Raw genomic sequence first — 20,716 nt, 5'->3', positions numbered from 1 at the left:
TTTTATGCATTTTAAGTATTTTATGCATTTTTTGCATATTACATATTTTAAGCATTTTATGCATTTTATACCATTTTATGGATTTTAAGCATTTTAAGCATTTTAAGCATTTTATGCATTTTTTGCATTTTATACATTTTTGCACTTTATGCATATAAAGCATTGTATGCATTTTAAGCATTTTAAGCATTTTATGCATTTTATGCATTTTAAGCATTTTATGCATTTGATGCATTTTAATCATTTTATGCATTTTAAGTATTTTATGCATTTTTTGCATTTTATGCATTTTATGCATTTTAAGCATTTTATGCATTTTATACATTTTTTGCATTTTAAGCATTTTATGCATTTTAAGCATTGTATGCATTTTAAGCATTTTATGCATTTTATGCATTTTATCTATTTTATCTATTTTATGCATTTTAAGCATTTTAAGCATTGTATGCATTTTAAGCATTTTATGCATTTTAAGCATTTGATGCATTTTAAGCATTTTATGCATTTTAAGCATTTTATGCATTTTTTGCATTTGATGCATTTTTTGCATTTGATGCATTTTATGCATTGTAAGCATTTTATGCATTTTAAGTATTTTATGTATTTTTTGCATTTTATGCATTTTAAGCATTTTATGCATTTTATGCATTTTATACATTTTATGCATTTTATGTATTTTATGCATTTTATGCATTTTATGCATTTTATGCATTTTATACATTTTATGCATTTTATACATTTTATGCATTTTTTGCATTTTATGCATTTTTTGCATTTTATGCATTTTAAGCATTTTATGCCTTTTATGCATTGTATTCATTTAAGCATTGTATGCATTTTATGCATTGTAGGCATTTTATGCATTGTATGCATTGTATGCATTGCATGCATTTTAAGTATTTTATGCATTTTTTGCATTTTATACATTTTAAGCATTTTATGCATTTTATCTATTTTTTGCATTTTAAGCATTTTAAGCATTGTATGCATTTTATGCATTTTATGCATTGTATGCATTTTATGCATTTTATGCATTTTATGCATTGTAAGCATTTTATGCATTATAATCATTTTATGCATTTTAAGTATTTTATGCATTTTTTGCATTTTAAGCATTTTATGCATTTTAAGCATCGTATGCATTGTATGCATTTTATGCATTGTAAGCATTTTATGCATTGTATGCATTGTAAGCATGTTATGCATTTTAAGTATTTTATGTATTTTATGCATTTTATACATTTTAAGCATTTTAAGAAGGAGAGAGGGGAGAGGGAGAGAGGGAGAGAGAGACAGAGGGGGAGAGGGAGAGAGAGACAGAGGGGGAGAGGGAGAGAGGGGGAGAGGGAGAGAGGGAGAGAGGGGGAGAGGGAGAGAGGGAGAGAGGGGGAGAGAGAGAGAGGGAGGGACTCACTGTCTGCCTGCCTCTTCCTGTCTCTGCCTTATCCCTCGAAACCGCTTATCGCTGCTTGCAGCTATATTTTGTGTTTGTTTTTTTACAGTTTGATGGCAGGAGATCCGTGTTGCGGCCTGCTGAGGAAATTCTCTGGAACAGTACTGCAACCAAAGAGCTCATGTCTGATGAGGAAGATGGCTTCGAAGATGGTTTGCCAGTATGGTTTATCAGACCTCCACCAGGAAGAAGTTCAGCGCTTTCAAAGCTGTGCAAGGAGCTCCAGGAAAGAAGACCCCCAGGACCTCGTTCCAGACCCCGCGTTCTCCAGAACACAATGCTTGTGGTTGACGAGTTCGAGGACTATAACGGGTATTTTACACTCCTCCAGCTGTAAGGACACAGCAAGGACACCCAAGATATATTTTGGGAACTCCAGCGGCGTAGTGTCAGACATTTAATTGGATGCCTTGCTGCCTTTTTGTATATATTTTTGGGTGCATCAGCACCTTTTTATTAGATTAGATTAGATTATTTTTTTACACAAGTATAAGTGACTTTTTTCCCCTCATGGCACTACTTGCTGACTATATACCAGTGTCAGTCTACTTTATGTGGATTATGCGGTCGACACACAATGACATTTTGCACCTTAATCCCATGTATAACGCACTTGACTTTTGTCTTTTATTGTGTTTTTTTCCCCTAAGCACCTTAACTAACGTCCATAAGTATATCATGCACAGTATAAATTGCTGCTATCTTCACGCACACATCTTATCTCAGGTACTAGTGTAAATATGTAGACACGAATTTCACCCAATTTTAACCCAATTTAACCCAAGATTAGACTCAAATCTTTGCTTCTGGGGTCCCTGGAACAAAATCCAGGGATTTTTTGAAACATTTGATTTTATCTGTGTGCTCCTGTTCCATTGTTTTGTATAAATAATGTTTTTCTTTTTTTGGATCAATAAACATAATTACATGAGTTCTATATTGTGTGTGTATATGTATGTATATATATATATATATATATATATATATATATATATATATATATATATATATATATATATATATATATATCAGTGTAGGTGGGGGTGGGGAACTATGAACCACCCCTCCCAATGGGGGGGGGGGGGGGGCGCTATGAACCACCCCTCCCAAATGGGGGGGGGGGGGGGGGGGGGAATAAACTAGCGGGGGGATGCCAGAATTAGCATGCAGAATTGTGAGTTGGGTGGGTGGGGTTATAAGCCACAGCTTCCAATCAAATGTGGTTTTCTGCACATGCTCAGAAGTGGTTGGGGTGGGAGGGGTGGGGTGTGTGAGGTCCTTGCTGGCAGACACCACAGGGGGTAAATGCAAATGAATGTCTCAGAAATGGTACATTTACCTGGATATGTGGGAGGTGGTACATTAATGAATGAGGGCAACTTACACACACATACTCCCGTAAGTATCAGGGGTATGCCTGATGAATACCCTCCCAAAATCATTGCTTTTCACCCAGTGCGGGGACAGGGGAGTATAAGCCAATTTCGGCCCGGGGACAGGGGGGTACAAATCCATTTATATCCCTGAATTCTTCTAAGTCGAAACTGCAGAAGATGCAGTTTTGCGGGGCCCCCCACGCCAAACCGGGGCCCCTTAAGAGGACAGCACTCTGCCAGGTGTAACCAAAGTCATGCCTAGTTCCGTGTTCCGCAGCCCACCTGAGCTTTCTACGCTGTAGCGCCCCCTGGTGCTTCTCCAAAGTGTCCGATATTTTTTTTATTATTATTTTTTTTTCTAAGGATGCTTTCCTTAGGGGAAAAAAAAACAAAAAAAAAAACAGGTGAGATCACCAGTTGCACATAAGAGCACTCACTTTGTGAACATTTGAACGAGGCCTACTCCCCCTATTTCTAATATAGTGAATAACCTGACTCACAGAGGGGGGCGATATTGCCATGTTGCCAGAAAGCTAAGAGCGTGCGCCGCTAAATGGTTGATCGGCGTGGCTGGCGCCTTTGCCGGCCACGGCGGTGAGAGGTCAGAATTACTCGGGTCTCTCTTCATGACGAATAAGCCTTTCGCCTTTTACTAAAGACTTCCGTGGAGAGGGACATTCATGAGTTATGCATATTTTTGGAGGGCCTTGCCCTTTGGACAAGGCCAACTCAGCTGTTGAAGGAAATGACAAGGCGAGCAGTGGTACGTGGGTACGTTTGAGGTCAAGGTAGGCGTGAGCGCATTTGTGTCACTCTGTGGCCTTAACGTCTCGTTGTAGCTACTTTACAGTAGCTGACAAAGTATGATTTGCCGCAGGAAGGCAAGCAGGGAAGATGTCAGATCTACGAGCCACGCCCACAGCTTCAAGCCACACTTCTGTCTATGAAATTAATTCAAGGACCCCAACGGAAACAAGTCCGCAAGGACTTTTTTGGTCGGACCTTTTAGACAAAAGTATTATAAATGTAACTGTGTTGTTTTACATTCTTTTGCCTAATAACAATTTCAATCAATCAATCAATCAATCAAACACCCCTGGGTGATAGGCCACGCCCATCGCTGTAAACCACGCTCCCCAAGCCGATAAGCCACGCCCACAGCTTCATGAGGCCAAAAGGAGGGGACTAGTGGGTGTCAGGCCGGGTGAGGATGGAATCAGCGGAGATTGCGATCGTTCAGGCAGTCAGTTAAGGGGTTATCGCTTCTCGGCCTTTTGGCTAAGATCAAGTGGCCGAGTGGTGGATGTATCTGGAAGTTGATAAGAGGAAAATCAAGACGCGAAAATGGGCATCCCGAGGATTGCAGTAAAGGACACGTCAAGATTTATTTGGAAAAACAAAAAGCTACCACTGATGGAGAGGAAGCAGTTTGGCGAGGAAATACTGGTCAAGGTTTTCGGACTGAAAGTGGAAGACATTTTTTGTCTGCAGGACAATCCGGTGGAGAATGGATACGACGTCACTTTCCGTGCACCAGGAATGGTCCTGAAGGTGGAGATGATTTGGAATCGGGAGAAAGGTGAGCAGCCCATGAAGAGTTTCGAGGTACAGAATTTGCACCAGATGGACTATAGGCTGTTGACAGTGCATATGTACAATCCACATGTGTCTGAAGAGGTGATTAAGGCTTTTTTGAGAATGTATGTACAATTTACGGGACTTAAAGCCACAAAAGTGTTGGACGAATCTGGATATTGGACAGGAAAGAGGCATTTCCCAGTGCGTTTGAAGGCAGATGCGACAGGATATGACGGGCTAGTCCATCCCCCTGCCTTCTTTGCAATAGGTGCTGATAGAGGCTATCTGCACTATTATCGGCAGCCGCCTTTTTGCAAGAAGTGCAGGGGGAATGGGCACAAGGAGGAGACGTGTGACTATGGGGCAAGGTGCAGATTATGCCTGGCTAAGGATCACGTGGCAGGGAACTGTCCACGACCCAAGGCGTGCCACACCTGCGCGTCCAGGGACCACCTGGCCAAGGACTGCCCCGGGAGGGGTAGAGCAGGTGGTGGCGGGCCTGGGGGAGAAGGGAGTGGAACTGAGGCTGCTGGGCCTTCAACCCCGGCTGGGGAGGGAGGCCTGAAGGACCCAGAGAAAAAGAAGGCCTCACCAAAGGCCTCTGCTGATTTGGAAAAAGGAAAGGGAGGAGCGAGGACGGGCTCTGAAGCTTTCAACGGGGCAGGGGGCTCGACTCGGGTAGTCATTGAAAAGAAACAAAAGAAGGACGAAGAGCGAGTGGAGGATATGGACTCTCAAGGGAGTGAAATGGAAATGACTGGTGGGGGGTTGGATCGGACAGAGGGGGAGGCGGTGGCGGCATTGAGTTTCGCCTCTGGCCTGCCCGTCTGCCTTTTCGGCCCTGTTGCGCCGGACTCTGAAAGTGGGACACTCACATGGGCAGAGAGAGTGGAAAATGGAGAACCGAAATAACTAGTGTTTTGATTTGTATTGAAATGGACTTGAAAATGTATGATTTGATTAGATTGTTGAGGCATTTGTTGTAGTATTGGAAGGTTTTGATTTGTATTGAAATGGACTTGAAAATGTATGATTTGATTGGATAGTTGAGGCATTTGTTGTAGTATTGGAACGTTTAGAGATGTCTGTTTGATTGAAGTATTTTTCAAAAAAAAAAAAAAAAAAATCTGTTCTTATCAGTTTAATATCTGATATGTCCCCTATATGGGGACTACATATTAAACAGATTTTTGAACTCGGGAGTTGAAACAGGGGCTTGCTCCGTTCACTCCACGCATTGAACCGGCACTGCAGTGCCGCCGGGAACGGTGCACCTCCTATCGCCTTGTCGAAAGAACACGTGAGTAAATAACCACACTTTGCTCCTGGTATAGAGGTGGGTGACAAATTGTTTTTCAAAGTGTTTCCAAAGTACAGGATTCCACTTCCAGAAAACAATTTATGTACAAGTCAAAATGTAGCCCATTTCCTCCAACCCAACCATCAACAGCTATCATCAACGAGGTTCATAAAATGTGTGTACGTTAACATAGTATTGTGTGGTTGAGCATGTGTTGTACGAACCGTCAAGGCGACGTGTACGTGTGTGGGTCCTTGCCTCCACGCCACGCCACGCGATGGCGAGGCATACTTACCTGGCAGGGGAGACACCATGATCACGAAGGTGGTTCACCCATGGCGAGGCTCAGCCATTGCACTCCGTGCATTGCTGACCCGTGCGAATTCCCCAAATGTGGGAATCTCGACTGCATAATTTCTGGTAGTGGGGGACTGCGTTCGCGCTCTCCCCCGATGAAGTGTTGAAAATCAAATACCTGTGAGTGAGTTTTGCACAAGCTGTGGCCTTAACGTGTTGTTGTAGCTACTTTACAGAAGCCGACAAAGCATGATTTGGCGTGGCCTATTTGCCTGATCTTCTCTGTATCGCTCCAATTTCCGCTAAGCAGGAGATGGGGGCCGATCTTCTCTGTTCCTCCGTCCCCCTTTTCGCGGCCTCCGGGGGCCGCGCGATCCGGCCCGGGGCTCCGATCCGCTCCCCGGGGTCCCCCGCCTCTGCCGAAACAGACCCCGTCCGCCTGGGCTCCCGGGAACCCCCCGAACCCAAAAAGGGCCCCAGGAGTGGAACCGAACTCCAGGTGACCCCGTGGGCGTGGTTGTGCCCTCCGCCGAGGGAGGCGCGCGAGAAATGGGCTATTGTAGCCAACAAATCCTCTCTGTATTGTTCCAATTTTAAACACCCATAGAGCATAATGATGAAGCCCATCAAATCTGAATCACAGAGCATATTTAATGTAGACATGGTACTGCACAGACCCTGAATTGTGATTCAATCATGAATGCCACATTTTCTTAGCCAGCAGTGTGTTTGAACTTCTTTTATGTACATTTGGTATGTACAACATAGGACTTTACTTATACCCACAGTAGGCACAGTGTTCAAACCAGAGCATTTATATTTACATTGTTTTCTGACCGTGTTGAATGTATATTTGTCCCTGCTTGTACCTGAGTGTACCACTTGGTCCCTATATATATATATTTATTTGTATATGTTGAATAGCAAAACATATCCTGTACATTGTCATTGGTTGATAAACTCTGCATTATCTTAGGTATTGTCAATGTATAGATGGCTTCATGTTGTTTTTTATTATAGTTGTTGATCTGCTATTTTCACAATATGTATCGGTCAAGCAGAATAAACATATGAATACACTCTGTGAGCAAAGCTGTGTGTCTCCCTCCTTTCCGTTATTAATATATCATTTTTAGAGTGGGAAAACAGGAGGGGAACAAGAAGGGAAGAAAGGGCTACATTTGCTATTCTTTTTTCTTCTACACTACACTGTAGTTTAGTGAAATTGTTAATTGTGAACATACAACAGGACACAGGTGATACAGTCAGCAGGGCATTGCAGGGATTTGCACCCTGTATCCAGCAGAAGTTAGAAGTACTTTACTACCAATGCCTTTTTGCTTTGTAAAACTATGTCTTTACTTGCATGTGATTACACTACATTACAGGTTGTTTACACACCAGATCACTATGCACTAGCCTATGGGGTTCATTTGGTTATCAATACAGTGAGTCAACCTGCCCGTTCTTTGAAGAATGTAATAATAACAAAAAGTCCAATCAACACAATATTAATCACAAAAATAATAGGTGAGATTATTAAAATTACCTCTAAACTTAACTAAAGAAAATTAATACTTTTTAAATGATATTAAATGATCCAGAAATACAGTGGTTCTCAAAGTAGGGACCAGGGACCCACAAGGGTCCTTGAGGAGGTTCCCTGCATAATTTGTTAGTGTAGCATGAAAATCCGGTGTATAACCATACATTAGCTGTTTAAAAAATAGCAGATCTACAAGCACACAAGATACAAGATAGATAGATAGATAGATAGATAGATAGATAGATAGATAGATAGATAGATAGATAGATAGACAGACAGACAGACAGACAGACAGACAGACAGACAGACAGACAGACAGCTAGATAGCATGAAAATCAGGTGTATAACAAGTAAGACGCGCGAACGCGGGAAGCGAACGCCAAAAAAAATAATAATAATGAAAAGAAATCATCTAAAAAAAGTAACCAATAAAAAAAAATATATAAAAAAAAAATCTGCGTTAAAAGGAGCATCTTAGAAAAATACAAATTCACAAAAAAAATACTTTGAATGTTTTTGAACAATTCAACAAAGTGTTTGAAGTGCCTGTTTCACCCACTTCCGGGGGGCGGAGCCAAAATCCGAGCCCGAAGTATTTGTTCGTAGACCCCCACTTAGGGGGGGTAGAAAAAGTTTCGGAGCGATTCGGGCACTTTTCATTTAACATGGGGTTTCAATGGGGAGTTTTTAGGAGCCTTCTCCGGGGCGTGGCTTCCGGGGGAAGGGGCGGGCTTAAACGCAACCTTGACAGGTGTGTTCAGTTTTCCAAGACCTTTCATTTGATGTATGGTACGTCTATATTGGACATTTACTTGGCTGCACACAGGGCTGAGGCAGTGCACGCACACAGACGGACAGAGACACAAACACACACACACACACACACACACACACACACACACACACACACACACACACACACACACACAACCCGAGCACGGTTACATAGTAAGCTCCACTTGGTCGGAGGCGCGCCGCCGCGCCTCCTTCCGCGTTCGCAACCATACATTAGCTGTTTGAAAAATAGCAGATCTACAAGCACAGTAAAAAGACAGATAGACATATAGACAGATAGATAGATAGATAGATAGATAGATAGATAGATAGATAGATTCAAGTAGATTACCTGTGTGCTGTGTTCCTCACTGTTGAATGACAAACTCCCTGACAGATTTTGCCAGATATCAAGGGGAAATAAGCAGGCAGGTCTATGTAATCAAGCCCAAAATAAGCAGTTATAGGCCACATGAGCACTTCAAACCTATATGTATGTATGTATGTATGTATGTATGTATGTATGTATGTGTGTTTGAAAATAGCCGATGTACAAGCTGACATCGGCTATTGACAAACACAACTTTCATTTTTTGCAAGCAACTTTACAGGGAAAAAATTGCCTGAAAAAAGGGGATCAGTGCCAACAGAACCTGGCAACACTGGGGAAAATGGCAGACAGTGAACCAAGGAGAATAATAACACAGATATCACCTAGAACTATGCTAAATATGTCCCCAAAAATATTAAAACTAAAGTCAGACCTTTATCTAAATTAGCTTTATATTTATAGGACACTAACATTTTTTTTGATACATTCTGTAATGTATTATTATAAATTTTAAGTTGACTTTTCAATGCTTTTTCCAATGTATCGTTCCAATAATAACACAGAATATCACCTAGAACTATGCTAAATATGTCCCCAAAAATATTAAAACTAAAGTCGGACCTTTATCTAAATTAGCTTTATATTTATAGGACACTAAAAAAATGTTAGATACATTCTGTAATGTATTATAATTAATTTTAAGTTGACTTTTCAATGCTTTTTCCAATGTATCGTTCCAATTCTGTTACGGCTCAGTCCTCCTCACCTTCACATTCACGGCTCCTCCCCCCTCTCTGACTACTCCCTGGCTCAACTCAGCGCACCTGCTCTCCCTCACCAATCTCCACACCTGCCTTCCATTCTACAATCAGCTGCTGCCACTACAAAAGCCCAGTCTGCACTTCACTCCTTGCCAGAGCTTCACCTGTCAACACGTACGGTAAAGTACAGGCCAGCCTACAGTTAGCTTTTCCCAGTTGTAGTGCTAGGTTACTATTTAGTCTTTCACTGCTATTTGCCAAGCTGTTTAACTTTATGCAGTTACAGCCCCAGCCTTCTGTTATTATCCTGTGGTGGTTATTTGTCACTAAACCTGCCTCTCCTCTCCTCTCCAGTCTTCCGGATCCCCAGCTGAGCTGTGCCACCACGGAGCCACCAACCCACACCACCTCCACTCACTCCACTACCTTTTCCCCACAAACCTTGAATAAATACGCCCACGGGCTTCACCTAAACCTACGTCTCTCCTCTTGCTGTGCGCTTGGGTCACACACATTCACCAGCCTTAACAGTAAGCTCTGGCCATCTGGACCCAGCCAGCATGGAAGGAAAACCACTGCCTCTCAGTCCGCTTCAGGCCCAGGGACAGGTTTTAGCACAGCACTCCCGCCTGCTACAGGAAGCATCTGCTGTAGTTTCTAATGTGCAACAGGAGCTCCAGGGGGTTTCAACTCTGCAGCAGTCCCAGGCCACTCAGCAGCAAGCCCAGATTAACCGACTCACTACTTTGGTCCAGGATCTCTCTGACCAGGTCGCCGCGCTCTGCGCTCGACTCACTCCACCTCCGGGCCATCCGGCCCCCGCTCCTGTCCAACCAGCTCCTGTGCCGAACGCAGTCCCTGAACCAGACATACCTCCCACTCGGGAGCCCCATCTTGTGGCCCCGGCTCTCTTTGACGGGTCTTTCACTCTCTGTCGGGAGTTCCTTATGCAGTGTGAGTACATTTTCGATCTGCAACCGAGTATGTATTCCACTGCCACCGCCCGCATAGCCTACATAGCTAATCTGACTACAGGGCAGGCTCGCCGGTGGGTTATGGCTAGTCGTGAGGGCTCTGCACCTTACATGCAAGATTACATAGCGTTTACTGAGGAGTTCAGGACTGTTTTTGATCATGATGTCCACGGACAGGATGCAGACTCAGCTCTTTCCACCCTCCAGCAGGGTTCTGGCTCTGTGGCGGAGTATGCCACAGAGTTTCGTATTCTCGCAGCCCGTTGCCAGTGGAACGAGGACGCATTGTTCAGTGCTTTCCGGCGGGGTTTGGCAGAGCCCGTGAAGGATGCCTTGTCTGGTAGGGAGAGGCCTCCCAACCTGAGTCTGCTCATCTCCCTCTCTATTTCCCTTGATGAACGTCACCGGGAGCGTAAGCGTGAGAGGGCTCACCAGTGTCATGCTGCCGCTAGGCCATCTCCACCTCCTCCAGTCAGCCTTAACCGGCCTGTCCAAGCCTCCCCTGCTCTCTCAACTTCAGCTGGTGAGGAGCCTATGCAGTTGGGCCGAGCCCGCCTAACCTCTGCTGAACGTATGCACCGACGGCTACAGGGGCTCTGCATGTATTGTGCCAGCTCGGCACACTCAGTCGACTCACCGTGTCCCCTCCTGCCCTCCAGACCCTCCTCAGCCCGACTGCCAAAAGACAGGGCTCACCCTTTCGGGGGTTCAGAGTGAGCCGCCTATCTAACCCCCAGTCCCACTCTAACAAGGCCAGGTTTATTGTCACTCTTAACTGGTCGGGACAGACTCTCACCATACATGCACTTATCGACTCCGGGGCTGATGAGAGCTTTGTTGACCAAGGATACGCCCGGGAGGTGGGCCTTCCCATTACACCTCTGGAGAAGTCTCTCTCAGCTTTCGCTTTGGATGGCCATCCCATGGGTCCCATCACCCACCGGTGCGAGGCTCTCACCCTCACGGTCTCTGGAAACCATGTGGAGAGCATCCGCCCCTACGTTATCACCTCCCCTGACACGCCGTTCATCTTAGGCAGACCTTGGCTGGAGCTTCACACCCCTCACGTCTGTTGGAGCTCGGGACGTATTCTCAGCTGGAGCATTCCGTGCCACGCCCGCTGCCTCCGGTCCGCCCAGATGCCCTCCAGTGTGGAACGACCCAGTCCTGCTCCCCCCGACCTCACCAAGGTTCCCTCCGAGTACCACGACTTGGGTGAGGCATTCAGTAAGGAGCGTGCTTGTACCCTGCCCCCCCACCGACCCTATGACTGCGCCATTGAGCTCCGTCCAGACGCTCAGCTTCCAGCCAGTCGCCTCTACAATCTCTCTCTGCCTGAGAAGGGGGCTATGGACAGTTACATTAATGGTTGTCTGGCTGAGGGTCTTATCCGCCCATCCACGTCCGCGGTGGCTGCAGGGTTCTTCTTCGTCAAGAAGAAGGGTGGGGATCTGAGGCCGTGCATAGACTACAGACAGCTCAACAACATCACAGTCAAGAACAAATACCCTCTCCCCCTCATGAGCTCCAACTTTGAACCCCTCGTCGGTGCTACCATCTTCACCAAGTTGGACCTCCGGAACGCGTACCACCTTGTGCGTATCCGTAAGGGGGATGAATGGAAGACCGCTTTCAAGACCCCCCGTGGACACTACGAATACCGGGTCATGCCTTTCGGCCTCACCAACGCCCCCTCAGTCTTTCAGGCTCTCATGAACGACGTGCTCAGGGACATGCTGGAGGTATTCGTGGTCCTGTACCTTGACGACATCCTGGTGTTCTCCCGGGGCCTTGAGGAGCATATCCAGCACGTCCGCATGGTCATCCAACGCCTCTTGGAGAACCGGCTCTACATTAAGGCTGAGAAGTGCGTCTTTCACTCGCCTTCTGTGGAGTTCCTTGGACTGATTGTGGAGGATGGCTGCATCCGTCCTGACCCCCGCAAGGTCCAAGCCGTCGTCGACTGGCCTCAACCCACCACCCGCAGACAGCTCCAAGGATTCCTCGGGTTTGCGAATTTCTACCGCCGCTTCATTCGGAACTACAGCCGCATAGCGGCCCCCCTTACTCAACTCACCTCCACCTTACGTCCCTACGTCTGGACACCTGCTGCCTGTACCGCCTTTGCTACCCTCAAGGAGCACTTCACCACAGCCCCGGTCCTTCTCCACCCTGACCCCTCCAGGCCTTTCATAGTGGAGGTAGATGCCTCGGACATAGGTCTAGGGGCTGTCTTGTCCCAGCGATCAGTGGAGGACCAGAAGCTACACCCCTGCGCCTTTCTCTCTCGCCGCTTTGACTCTGCAGAGGAGAACTACGATATCGGGAATAGGGAGCTGCTAGCTGTGGTGGCAGCCTTTGAGGAGTGGCGCCACTGGTTGGAGGGCGTTGAAGAGCCCACACTTGTCTGGTCTGACCATAAGAACCTAACCTTTATCCGTGCTGCCAAACGCCTCAACTCTCGCCAGGCACGGTGGGCTCAGTTCTTGGATCGGTTCAACTATACCCTTACCTACAGGCCTGGCTCCAGTAACACCAAGGCTGATGCTTTATCCCGACTCCATGCGCCAGAGAAGTCCTCGGCCGAGCCTGAGCCCATTATTCCTGCTTCTCGCATCATTGGGGTGGTCACCATGGACATCGAAGCGGAGGTTGAACGGGCCCAACACGCCGAACCCGGTCCAGGCAATGCTCCTCATCACCGGCTCTTCCCACCGAATCGGCTCTTTGTTCCCGATTCGGTGCGGTCCCAAGTGCTTCAGTGGGGCCATACAAGCCAGTTCGCTTGCCATCCTGGGTTCCACCGCACCCTCTCCTTCCTGAGCCGGAGGTTTTGGTGGCCGTCTATGAGGACTGACGTCCGGGAGTTTGTCGCTGCCTGCACCACCTGCTCTCGTGCCAAGGCGTCACATCAGCCACCAGCTGGTCTTCTACGTCCTCTCCCTGTCCCCACCCGCCCTTGGTCTCACATCGCCTTGGACTTCGTGTCCGGTCTTCCCTCTTCCCATGGTAACACCATCATCCTCACTGTGGTAGACCGGTTTTCCAAGGCAGTGCACCTGGTGGCGCTCCCTAAACTCCCGTCCTCGGCAGAGACTGCTGCACTCCTCACCCAGCATGTCTACCGACTCCATGGGCTTCCCTGCGACATTGTTTCGGACCGGGGACCCCAATTCACGTCCCAGGTCTGGCGGGCCTTCTGTAAGGAGATCGGCGCTACCATTAGCCTCTCCTCGGGTTACCACCCACAAACCAATGGCCAGGCTGAACGGGCCAACCAGAGCCTGGAGTCTGCCCTCCGCTGTGTCTCTGCTCTCCATCCCACCTCCTGGAGCAAGGATCTACCCTGGGTGGAGTACTCGCTCAATGCCCTAACCTGCTCCGCCACTGGCAGGTCCCCATTTGAGGCCTCTCTGGGTTACCAACCCCCGTTGTTCTCCCTCCAGGAGTCTGAGGCCTCTGTTCCCTCTGTCCAGGCTCACTTCCGTCGTTGTCGGCGGGTGTGGAAGGAGGTCCGCACCGCCTTGCTCCGCTCCAACGAGCGCTCCTGCCATGGGGCCAACCGTCGCCGCTCGTCTGCACCGGTGTACCAGGTTGGGCAACGGGTGTACCTCTCCTCTGCTGATCTACCACTCCAGGTATCCTCCAGGAAACTGGCTCCACGGTTTATCGGTCCGTTTGAGATTGACCGCGTCCTGAGTCCCGCGGCGGTACGTCTCAAGCTCCCTGCCTCCATGCGGGTGCATCCCGTGTTTCATGTGTCCAAGGTCAAACCCCCTGCCCCGGCTCCTCCGTCTCCTCAGATGGTCGACGGACATCCTCAGTGGACGGTTCGGCGGCTGCTAAAGGTGCGACGCCAGGGTCGGGGTTTCCAGTACCTGGCGGACTGGGAGGGTTACCCCCCCTGAGGAACGCAGTTGGATCTCTAAGAAGCTCATCATGTGTCCCTCTCTCCTTCGGGACTTCTACCAAGCCAACCCCGACGCCACCGGGCGGTCGCCTGGAGGCGCCCCTCGGAGGGGGGGTCCTGTTACGGCTCAGTCCTCCTCACCTTCACATTCACGGCTCCTCCCCCCTCTCTGACTACTCCCTGGCTCAACTCAGCGCACCTGCTCTCCCTCACCAATCTCCACACCTGCCTTCCATTCTACAATCAGCTGCTGCCACTACAAAAGCCCAGTCTGCACTTCACTCCTTGCCAGAGCTTCACCTGTCAACACGTACGGTAAAGTACAGGCCAGCCTACAGTTAGCTTTTCCCAGTTGTAGTGCTAGGTTACTATTTAGTCTTTCACTGCTATTTGCCAAGCTGTTTAACTTTATGCAGTTACAGCCCCAGCCTTCTGTTATTATCCTGTGGTGGTTATTTGTCACTAAACCTGCCTCTCCTCTCCTCTCCAGTCTTCCGGATCCCCAGCTGAGCTGTGCCACCACGGAGCCACCAACCCACACCACCTCCACTCACTCCACTACCTTTTCCCCACAAACCTTGAATAAATACGCCCACGGGCTTCACCTAAACCTACGTCTCTCCTCTTGCTGTGCGCTTGGGTCACACACATTCACCAGCCTTAACAAATTCTCTGCAGTGCCTGTAAAGCAACAATGGCCGCTCTTCAGGAATGTTCAGACCTCACAGGAGGCGGGTCAAAGCTCAACCAGCCAACCGAAGGCTCCCCAGCATAGTGGAACAAGTGGAACAGGCCAATCGCGCACTACCTCCAGTGGGACACCAAGTGGAACAGGCGAATGGGACGCTGGCCCAAGTGGAACAGGCCAATGGCGCACTACCTAGCAAAATGAACCCTCCCACCCCAAGTGGAACAGTGGAACAGTGGAACAGAGAGGATCTAGCTCCACTAGGCGCAATCCTCCACACCCAAATCATGTCATGTTGCCACTTCCCCCCTCTGCACGAGCGACCGGGACTTGGGGGGAACCGCCACCATTGAGGAGTGCACCCTCCCAAGTGCCGTTGGCTTGGGAGCGTACTCAAGTTCCCTCAACCCTATGTTCCCTCAGCTCTATGTTCCCTCAGCCCTATGTTCCCTCAGCCCTATGTTCCCTCATCCCAAAACAGACCCTATGTTCCCTCAGCCCTATGTTCCCTCATCCCAAAACAGACCCTATGTTCCCTCAGCCCTATGTTCCTTCAGCCTTATGTTCCATCAGCCCTATGTAATATCCTAATGTCTTGTCTTGTCTTGTCTTGTCTGTCTGTCTGTTTGTTATAAGATATTTCTAGCAAGATATATGTACAAAAATGCATGTATTTTTGCCAAGAGGGGGCATGGTAATGGGCATGGCAGATCACAAAAAGTACATTTTATGATAAGGATGGATTTATGCATAACTTTGTATGAGTTTGTCATAGGCTAAGGAAGAACTGATTCCTTAGCCTATGACAAACTCACACAAAGTTATGCATAAATCCATCCTCCCCTTTTTGAGATGTCATAAATGTACTTTTTGTGACATGCCATGCCCATTGCCTATATATATATATATATATATATATATATATATATATATATATATATATATATATATATATACATATATACATATATATATCAGTATCATGGTCAGCATCACGGTCAGTACCATGGTCAGTAGCATGTCAGTATCATGTCAGCATCATGGTCAGCATTATGGTCAGAATTATGGTCAGTATCATGGTCAGTATCGTGTAAGTATCATGTCAGCATCATGATCAGTATCACGATCAGTATCACGGTCAGTATCATGGTCATGGTCAGTATCATGTCAGCATCATGTCAGCATCATGGTCAGAATCAAGGTCAGAATCATGGTCAGTATCATGGTCAGCATCCGGTCAGCATCATGTCAGCATCATGTCAGCATCATGTCAGCATCATGTCAGCATCATGTCAGCATCATGGTCAGTATCCTGTCAGCATCATGGTCAGCATCATGTCAGTATCATGTTCAGCATCATGTTCAGCATCATGGTCAGTATCATGTCAGTATCATGGTCAGTATCATGGTCAGTATTATGTCAGCATCATGGTCAGCATCATGTCAGCATCATGTCAGCATCATGGTCAGCATCATGTCAGCATCCTGGTCAGCATCCTGGTCATCATCATGGTCAGCATCCTGGTCAGCTTCCTGGTCAGCTTCCTGGTCAGTATCCTGGTCAGCATCATGGTCAGCATCATGGTCAGCATCATGGTCAGCATCATGGTCAGCATCATGTCCAGCATCATGTCAGCATCATGTCAGCATCATGGTCAGTATCATTTCAGCATCATGGTCAGTATCATGGTCAGTATCATGTCAGTATTATGTCAATATCAGGAGTGGTTATTTGCTTCAGTCATCAAAACGATTTCTATAAGTTTTACGTTTGTAATGGATAAAATAAAATAATTTACCCATAATTTTCCTATGACCTATCTACTGTGTTAAAAAGTTTCTGGGGGAGGACCCCCCGCCATATATATCCAACCCGTATTAATTTGACTGTATAATGTTCATGTCTGTATATCAGAACTTTGTTTGTACTCATTTAAATCCCCCTTTAATTGTTTGTTTTACTTAGCTTATTATACCTTTAAACAATTTTTTTTGTAATATAGTTGTTTTGGATATTTACAAAAGCTCTATATTAGTATAGACATGTAGTATTATTATTATTAATATTTTACTTTATTAGCTGTGATAAAAGTTCAATAGTTCACTGCAATGATCAGTAATTCTTTGCAGCTGTTGTTATAGGTAGCTATAGGTTTCACAGCTGTTTGAATTTGAATTGATGAGAAACTAGAAAAAGTGCTCCTCGGAGCACAAGTGTCCGCCAGGTCAGGTAGGTTATTATGGCCTCCTGCTGGTGCTATAATAGGCCAATGTGAAAAGGGTGCCATTTCTTCTTAGGCCTTGCACGGCAATCGGACACTGCATTCATGATTTGAGGCATTTTGTTCCAAAAATGTGGTTTGCTAAATTAGACCTGCTGGTGGCACTATAACAGGCCAATGTGAAAAAGGTGGCATTTCTTCCTCGGCCTAGTGGGAATGTGCGTGCAAAAAAACGGACCTATCCTGTAAACTTTGGAAGCCAATGTAGCCAAGTAGGATGGAATATGAAATATTTGACACATCCATCTTGATCACATGACTATAGAGATACTGTGTGTACCGATTTGCATGATTTTTGGACAGAATCTGAAGGAGTAAGAGCAAAAAATGTGTTTTACAAAACTCAACCTCCTGGTGGTGCTCTAAAAGGCATATGTGAAAAATGCCTGTTATAGCGCCACCATGAGGCTGATTTGAAAGTTTTCAAGTGGCATTTCTTCCTGGGCCAAGTGGTAATCTACGTGAAAAAAAAAACACGGAAAGCGCATGCTGCGTTCATGATTTGAGGCATTTTGTTGAAAATGAACCAATCCTGCAAACTTTGGAAGCCAATCTTAGCCAATCAGGATGGAATATGGAAAATCGGACAGATCCGTGTTGATCACATGACTATAGACATATTGTGTACCGATTTGCATGTTGTTTGGACAAAATCTGTAGGAGTAATATAAAAAAAAATTGTTTTGCAAAAGTCGGCCTCATGGTGGCGCTATGACAAGCTGATCTGAAAAATGTGGGGCAGAGGTTCTGCTGTGGCATCCAGGGAGTGTGTGTGCGCAGTTTCACAGCGACCGGGCCAACGGTGGCATAGATTAGCTGCTCGCAGACAGAAGGACGGACACACACACACGGACGGACGGACAGTGGGCAAAACATACTCTCTCGCCATGCCTTTCGGCCTGGCGGAGACAATTATCAATATAATTTAACATCAGTCAGTTTCACAGCTGTTTGAATTTGAATTGATGAGAGAAACTATACATATAGTTTAATGTGTCTTAGCTGACCAGGTCAAAGCAATTAAGTTTGGCCAATCATGTTACTGATGGGGTGAGAGGGACTGCAAGCCAATCAAGGCCTGTGTGGTTTATACAGCCATTTGACATTAGCAAGGGAATATGCTGGCTGACTTCGAAGAGTGAAGATGTTATCTGTTGGTATTTTTTTTATTATCAATTTTCTGGACTGCTTTATTGTTCATATTGTTCACAAATGTTTTCTTCTTACTCCTTCAGATTCTGTCCAAAAAACACGTAAATCGGTACACAGTATCTCTATAGTCATGTGATCAAGATGGATGTGTCCGATATTTCATATTCCATCCTACTTGCCTAACATTGCCTTACAAAGTTTGCAGGATAGGTCCGTTTTGAACAAAATTCCTCAAATCATGAACGCAGTGTGCGATTTCCGTGAAATTTTGTACGCACATTCCCACTAGGCCGAGGAAGAAATGCCCCCCTTTTCACATTGGCCTGTTGTAGCACCACCAGCAGGTCTAATTTAGCAAACCACATTTTTGGAACAAAATCATGAATGCAGTGTCCGATTGCTGTGAAAAGCCTAAGAAGAAATGGAACACTTTTCACATTGGCCTATTATAGCGCCACCAGGAGGCCACAATAACCTACCTGACCTGGCAGAGACTTGTGCTCCGAGGAGCACTTTTTCTAGTTTTGAATCAGTTCTAACCAAAACTTATATTCCCTCAAGTTTTCCTCGTGACATAATGTACACATATACGTACCCCCAGAACATATGCTTTCAACACGTACAATTTAATGTTGGTGGTGTGGTCACCATCATCATAGGTGTAAAGAAAAATGTGTTTGTGTGTTTGTGTGTGTGTGTGTGTGTGTGTGTGTGTGTGTGTGTGTGTGTGTGTGTGTGTGTGTGTGTGTGTGTGTGTGTGTGTGTGTGTGTGTGTGTGTGTGTGTGTGTGTGTGTGTGTGGTGTGGTGTGGGGTGGGGGGGAGACAGGTCTCACTGCCCAGAATGCCATACCAGGAAAAAAGGAGGGTAAGACGATATATTAAGGTCGGGGCTATAATGCATTATAATCACATTTATATTGCATAATAATGCACTTATAAGGCCTTATAACACTTTTCAAAATCATGCATAACAACTTATAACAAAGTTTTTGAAGTCTTATAACTTATAATAATATATCTATATATAGTCTTATACCTTTATACCTTTGGGGGAGACCTTGGGGAGCCCGAGGGAACATAGGGTCTAATTTGGGATGAGGGAACATAGGGCTGAGGGAACATAGGGTCTAGTTTGGGATGAGGGAACATAGGGTTGAGGGAACATAGGGCTGAGGGAACATAGGGACTAATTTGGATAAAATAAAATTGTTAGGGATTGAGGGAACATAGGGCTGAGGGAACATAGGGCTGAGGGAACATAGGCATGACCCCCATTGTTTCACCTTCCATGAGGCACTTTATTTTATTCATTTTTTCATCTGAGATGTATTTTATTAATTGTATTAATTTTAATGCAAGCATTGGTGTGTCTGACTCTGAATTGTCATGTTTAAAATAAATATGCAAGTTCAATCAGAACATGTTCCATGTCTGGATGTATTCCTTAAAATTCAAAAATCAAAAGGATGAGAGGAAATGCATGTGAAATATTTTTAGATGGAAATGGAAAGGGCTAATATAATTGTCATGGCTAAAACTATACTAAAATGTCAACAGTTTTTGTCCACTAAAACTAGACTAATAAAAATGTTTTCTTGGACTAAGATAAAGACTAAAATGCTCGACTTTTAGTCGACTAAAACTAGACTAATAAAAATGTTTTCTTGGACTAAGATAAAGACTAAAATGCTCGACTTTTAGTCGACTAAAACTAGACTAAATAAAAAAAGGATCAGTTTGACTAAATGTGATAAAAACTAAAAACCGTCATTGAAACTGGACTAAGACTGGACTAAGACTAAAAAATAGCTGACGAAATCAACACTGGATGCCATCGTCCAAAAAACACACTTTATTAGCTGTTATACCAACGGATTGATGCAAAAAATACATTTATTAACCATTTAAGCCTTATTTTATTCGTACAGTAGCTGTACAGCGGAAATTGCCAATCTACAAGCTCACAAGGCGTCACATTGTGAGCTTGTAGATCAGCAAAAAATATATATAATAAAAAAACGAATCATTGTATTTATCCGGCGATCCGGTCGGTCACCTGATGACGCGGATGACGCGCCTGGTGACTTAGGGCTACTTCCGCTCCTGACCGGATCATAGACCCGAAAAGCTTTGCTTCCCAGGCTGCGGCAACACTGGTTCCTGATTGGCCTATATAAGCACTTAGCTCCTCTCATGTTCCTTATCTGCTGCAGAACACATGCGCTGCTCCTGCTCACTAATCACTATCCCTTAAGTTAAGTCTTACCCGCCGGCTCCCTACCAGTCTGCACCA

The sequence above is a fragment of the Gymnoscopelus braueri genome (assembly GCF_963280865.1).
Source record: "Gymnoscopelus braueri genome assembly, contig: SCAFFOLD_35, whole genome shotgun sequence".
Taxonomy (NCBI): Eukaryota; Metazoa; Chordata; class Actinopteri; order Myctophiformes; family Myctophidae; genus Gymnoscopelus; species Gymnoscopelus braueri.
The sequence above is the reverse complement of the archived record's forward strand: the minus strand, read 5'-3'. Positions refer to the sequence as shown.